The 7,139-nt window shown below is 34.0% G+C and overlaps 1 protein-coding gene across 9 annotated transcripts in view; it reads left to right on the forward strand.

Annotated features, from left to right (window-relative positions):
• LOC135103726 (zinc finger C3HC-type protein 1-like) overlaps positions 1-7,139 on the forward strand; it is a 111,540-nt gene that overhangs the window by 44,089 nt on the left and 60,312 nt on the right. The gene's annotated exons all lie outside the window — the stretch shown is intronic.

Raw genomic sequence — 7,139 nt, forward strand, 5'->3', positions numbered from 1 at the left:
CAGAAAGAAAGATTTATATTATATGCTTAGCAACAAAAATCAGTTACTATCACCCATACTATTGTGGAGATATTTTGAAAGTATGAAGTATTAAGCAACCTCCAGAATTTAGATTTCAATACTTGATCTTGATTAAAACCCACATAAAGAGAAAAATTGGGTAATTTGGGACTATTAGAAAAATTTAAGCACTAAAATTTATGGAAGAGTCATAAAAGTCTCTATGATGGTGAGGTAAACTAGTTTTCTATTATTGAGACCTCAGTAAGCTATGAGGCATTGTGATAAATTAGCTGGCATGCCATCTACAAAGAAAAACCACTTAACTGGATGTTGGTTGTGAGCTGAAGTGTTGAGTTGTTATGGTGGTGTGGACTACAGGTTTGGAACACTTTCACTGTTTTGGGACATGGACGGTCAGGATTTGAAAAAAAAACCTGGGTAAGAAAAAAATTGGAGGGGGGTTTATTTATTTAAAAAAAATTTTTGGTGTGGATTATTTTTTGTTTATTCCCCATACCTATCTGTAAATCAGTTTAAATAAGCAATTGAAAAGTAATCTAGAGTGAAACAAAGAGTTTGGAGTGTTATCTGAGGGACAAACAATTGTTTAGGTCATGTTGATACAGGCTGGTTGGTTTCAGTGTTTCCAGATGGTCCCGGTAAAATTTTTGCAGATTTAAAAAAATTCTGGCAGTTGAGAATTAAATATTCTTGTAATTAGAAGTTTTGTTTATCAAGTATACAACTCTTAAAGGGACATTAAAACTAATTATATATATATACAGTGGAACCTCGGTTTTTTAACTTAATCTGTTCCTGAATGCCATTTGAAATCTTAAAGGTTAAAAAACCGAAACTATTTTTCCCATAGGAATTGATGTAAAATAGATTAATCCGTTCTGAGACACCCATCCACCATATCTTAGTGGGTAATGACCGACATTCCCACTGCTAAGATTACCGCTCCACAATATCTTCAGCTTAGAATTTTTGTTTTATCCAGAAAGGATGTATTGAATGAACTTAGTGACACAGAACTCATCAAAAGATATTGTTTAGACTGTACAGGTCTTTATCACCAATCTAGTGAGGGAAGCCTTACAGAGTGACACAGAGAGGAGCAACCACTTACTGCCAAAATTAAGGTGATCATAACACTTAGACATCTTGCTGCTGGGAAAAGCTGCTGGGAAAATGCAGTTATGCATTACTTATGGCATTGTGGATCATAGAGAGAGCTCAGGATAACTCCTGAGCACTGAACCTTGTTTGTTTATATCAAGGTTCTTCAATGTCTTCAGTGGGATCACTGAATGACATGTATCACTTTTGTTAGAAATATAGTTAGGAAAACTGCTTCATCAAGTAGGGAGCTATCTATACATATATAGACCTTATTTATTAATATATAAAACTGAATCTTCATATATATATATATATATATATATATATATATATATATATATATATATATATATATATATATATATATATATATATATATATATATATATATATATATATATATATATATATATATATATATATATATATATATATATATATATATATATATATATATATATATATATATATATATATATATATATATATATTATATATATATATATATATATATCTATATATATATATATATATATATATATATATATATATATATATATATATATATATATATATATATATATATATATATATATATATATATATATATATATATATATATATATATATATATATATGTAATGTCTTTTTTTGTGTTTTTTTAATGCCAATCCTGTGGACAATTGAGTTTGGGTTTAGGAAGTCATACTGAGAACAAAAGCTATTTCTCTATAAAGCAATGCCTAGGAAGTTTTAGTCTTTAGGAGCTGGAGATACTGGTGTCAGAATTTGATTGATTACTAACAATAACTTGTGCGATTTAATCCACTTTGTGATGGGAAAATTTAGTATTATGGGTTCACATCATTACAGTTAAAATTTAGATATACTGAAGAATATAAACTATGATCAGTTGTAATAATATATATATATATATATATATATATATATATATATATATATATATATATATATATATATATATATATATATATATATATATATATATATATATGCATACACACACACTGTATTTCCTCGAGTATAAGTCGATTTTAAATGTAGATCAACCCCTGATTTCTGACCAGGGAATTAGCAATTCATGGTAAATCTTGTAAATAGGTTGACCACGTATATGTATGGCAGCAGCCTCTAACATCTACCAATCAAGAAAATCTGGTAGCCTTGGGGTGCTGTGCTGGTAATGGAATGATAAGTTATGGTATTAAATCACCACATTTTAGGGGAATAAAGAGAGAGAGAGAGAGAGAGAGAGAGAGAGAGAGAGAGAGAGAGAGAGAGAGAGAGAGAGAGAGAGAGAGAGAGAGAGAGAGAGACCTAGTGCTCATTCTATGCTCACTCAGATGATTAAGCTGTGAAATATTTGTCCTCACATGCAGGCACCCCATGCAGACACACACACACACACACACACACACACATAAGACGTAAAATCAAAATGGAGAAAAGTAGATAGTGGAGTATCACAAGGATCAGTGCTGGCACCAATACTTTTCCTGATCTACATAAATGATATGAGTTACATGAGCTTGTTTGCAGATGATGCAAAATTATGAAGACATAAGAAACAGCAAAAACTGTGAAATTTTACAAGAGAATTTAAATAAAATCTGAGGTTGTAGTAAGAAATGGGAAATGGAATTTAATGTGAAAAAATGTCATGCCATGGAAATGGGAAAAAATGAAGAGACCAAAATGGACATAAAATGGGAAATGAAGAAATAATAAAAGTACAAGAAGAGAAAGATCTGGAAGTGATAAATACAGGATAGTCAACAGTCAAAGAAGCTTGTAGAAAAGATATTCAGAGATACATATAAAATGGTGAAAAATATTGGAACTGCATTCCACTACATGGATAAAGATATGATGAGAAAGATAATTACCACTATGATTAGACCAAAGCTGGAATATGCTGAAACAGTGTGGTCTCCCCAGAAGAAGAAACATGTAAAAAAAACTAGAAAGGATACAAAGGATGGCAACAAAGATGGTTCCAGAACTGAAAGAATTAACATATGAAGAAAGGTTCGAGGAAATGAAGCTGCCAACATTGGAACAAAGAAATGAAAGAGGAGATTTAATGCTAATTTATAAATTGTGAAATAGAGTGTAAGAAATAGATCATGAGAAATTGGTGCTAAGAGAAGTAGGAAATACCAGATACACAAAAGGACTCAGCAGAAAAACTAAGAAAAGAAAGATGCTTTCGGTACATAAAGAAATATAGTTTCCTATAGAGAAATATAAAAGTTTGGAACAAGCTAAGTTAAAACGTAGTATTGGCAGTGAGTGTGCACAACTTTAAGGAAAAACTGGATAAGTGTAGATATGGAGATGGGGCCACATGAATGTTGCTCAGGCCTTGTAAATTACAACTACATAAATACACACACACACACACACACACACACACACACACACACACACACACACACATAAGAACATAAGAACATAAGAAATAAGGGAAGCTGCAAGAAGCGACCAGGCTTACACGTGGCAGTCCCTGTATGAAACACTCCTACCTATTTCCACCTATCATCCCCATCCATAAACTTGTCTAATCTTCTCTTAAAGCTCTCTAGTGTCCTAGCACTAACTACATGATTACTGAGTCCGTTCCACTCATCTACCACTCTATTCGAGAACCAATTTTTTCCTATCTCCTTCCTAAACCTAAATTTTTCAAGCTTGAACCCGTTATTTCTTGTTCTACCCTGGTTGCTGATCCTAAGAATTTTGCTTACATCTCCCTTGTTATAACCCTTATACCACTTAAAGACCTCTATCAGGTCCCCTCTTAACCTACGTCTCTCTAGAGAATAAACACACACACACACACACACACACACACACACACACACACACACACACACACACACACACACACACCGCGTAGTGTTGTGGTTAGCACGCTCAGCTCACAACCAAGAGAGCCTGGGTATGAATCCCACGAGCGGTGAGGCAAATGGGCGCATCTCTTAATGTGTAGCCCTTGTTAACCTAGCAGCAAGTAGGTACAGGATATAACCCAAGGGGTTGTGATCTTGCTGCCCTGGTGTGTGGTGTGTAAGTGGTTTAAGTCCTACCCAAAGATCAGTCACTATGAGCTCTGAACTCTTTCTGTAGGGTAATGGCTGGCTTGGTAACCAGCAGACGACTGTAGGTGAATCACACACACTCTTTCTCTTTCTCCCTCTTCTGTCAAGTGCTTCTACATCCATCATCACTCTATAAATTGCAATCAGGTCATCTCTTTCTCTTCTTTGTTCTACTGTTAGCAAATTTAATTTTGATAGCCTCTCATATGACATCTCTGCTAGACTTGGTGCCAGTTTTGTTGCTGCTCTTTGAATTTTCTTAAGTTTCCTTATGTTCTCTTTTGTGCTTTTTTTTTTTTTATGTAGGAAGGACACTGGCCAAGGGCAACAAAAATCTAATAAAAAAATGCCCACTGAAATGCCAGTCCCATAAAAGGATCAAAGCAGTGGTCAAAAGTTGATGAATAAGTGTCTTGAAACCTCCCTCTTGAAGGAATTCAAGTCATAGGAAGGTGGAAATACAGAAGCAGGCAGGGAGTTCCAGAGTTTACCAGAGAAAGGGATGAATGATTGAGAATACTGGTTAACTCTTGCGTTAGAGAGGTGGACAGAATAGGGGTGAGAGAAAGAAGAAAGTCTTGTGCAGTGAGGCCGTGGAAGGAGGGGAGGCATGCAGTTAGCAAGATCAGAAGAGCAGTTAGCATGAAAATAGCGGTAGAAGACAGCTAGATATGCAACATTGCGGCGGTGAGAGAGAGGCTGAAGACAGTCAGTTAGAGGAGAGGAACTGATGAGACGAAAAGCTTTTGATTCCACCCTGTCTAGAAGAGCAGTATGAGTGGAACCCCCCCGACATGGACGGATACAGAGTTAGCAGCTGGGGGGGTGAGAAAAACTGGCGGAGACGTCTCAGAACACCTAACTTCATAGAAGCTGTTTTAGCTAGAGATGAGATGTGAAGTTTCCAGTTCAGATTAAAAGTAAAGGACAGACCGAGGATGTTCAGTGTAGAAGAGGGGGACAGTTGAGTGTCATTGAAGAAGACGGGATAGTTGTATGGAAGGTTGTGTCGAGTTGATAGATGGAGGAATTGAGTTTTTGAGGCATTGAACAATACCAAGTTTGCTCTGCCCCAATCAGAAATTTTAGAAAGATCAGAAGTCAGGCGTTCTGTGGCTTCCCTGCGTGACATGTTTACCTCCTGAAGGGTTGGACGTCTATGAAAAGACGTGGAAAAGTGCAGGGTGGTATCATCAGCGTAGGAGTGGATAGGACAAGAAGTTTGGTTTAGAAGATCATTAATGAATAATAAGAAGAGAGTGGGTGACAGGACAGAATCCTGAGGAACACCACTGTTAATAGATTTAGGAGAAGAACAGTGACCGTCTACCACAGCAGCAATAGAACGGTCAGAATGGAAACTTGAGATGAAGTTACAGAGAGAAGGATAGAAACTGTAGGAGGGTAGTTTGGAAATCAAGGCTTTGTGCCAGACTCTATCAAAAGCTTTTGATATGTCCAAGGCAACAGCAAAAGTTTCACCAAAATCTCTAAAAGAGGATGACCAAGACTCAGTAAGGAAAGCCAGAAGATCACCAGTAGAGCAGCCTTGACGGAACCCATACTGGCGATCAGGTAGAAGGTTGTGAAGTGATATATGTTTAAGAATCTTCCTGTTGAGGATAGATTCAAAAACTTTAGTTAGGCAGGAAATTAAAGCAATAGAACGGTAGTTTGAGGGATTAGAATGGTCACCCTTTTTAGGAACAGGTTGAAGGTAGGCAAACTTCCAGCAAGAAGGAAAGGTAGATGTTGACAGACAGAGCTGAAAGAGTTTGACTTGGTGACCACACTGTTGTTGCATATTTCAATCTTGGTTGTATGATTGGGACTATGAACTTTATTAACATTTCTTCATCCATGTAGGTGAATGCCACTCTTATGTTTCTCAGCAGGTTATAAGTCTCCTACAATTTTATTTATTTGTTTGTCTGGTGACAGATTTTCAGATATAATTATTCCCTGTGCTGTCTTTCACTCACCATCTCTCACTAGACCAGTTTGATAAAAGTTCAGTTTCTCTAGAGTCACTAGATTATAGTCATCACGTTATGTATGCAGTAGGTATATATATATATATATATATATATATATATATATATATATATATATATATATATATATATATATATATTTGCTATTTTTGTAAAATATTTCAGGTGTTCAGTTGCCTCTCAAGCTCTGTGACATGAATCGCTGTATGGCTCTTGTGATGCAAGTGATATGTGGTGTGGCTGGAAGTGATATGGATTGCTAAGTGACTGCCGTATTTCCTTGTCTCTAAGTCAACTTCAAGTAGGTCAAACTGATTTCTAGCCAGGAAATCAGTAATCTATTTATGGTATACCGTATATATATATATATATATATATATATATATATATATATATATATATATATATATATATATATATATATATATATATATATATATATATATATATATATATATATATATATATATATATATATATATATATATATATATATATATATATATATATATATATATATATATATATATATATATATATATATATATATATATATATATATATATATATATATATATATATATATATATATATATATATATATATATATATATATATATATATATATATAGGTTGACCACCTAAATCAGTGGTTCTTAACCTTTTTCAATGTATGCATCCCTTTCAGATCAGATGCATCCCTTTCACTTCTTGCATCCCCTGAATTGCTGAAATAAAAAAAAACCTAAAATACAAAGTTGATGTGCTCTGTATTAATAACAAAACCACTTTTTCCTTTTTTAATCTTCATTCACAAAGCTTACAGAACACTGGTGTAGCAAAAAAAATTATTATTATTATTTTTTTTTTGCTGAAAAAAATATTGCGTATATAA

The sequence above is a fragment of the Scylla paramamosain genome, chromosome 9 (assembly GCF_035594125.1).
Source record: "Scylla paramamosain isolate STU-SP2022 chromosome 9, ASM3559412v1, whole genome shotgun sequence".
Taxonomy (NCBI): domain Eukaryota; kingdom Metazoa; phylum Arthropoda; class Malacostraca; order Decapoda; family Portunidae; genus Scylla; species Scylla paramamosain.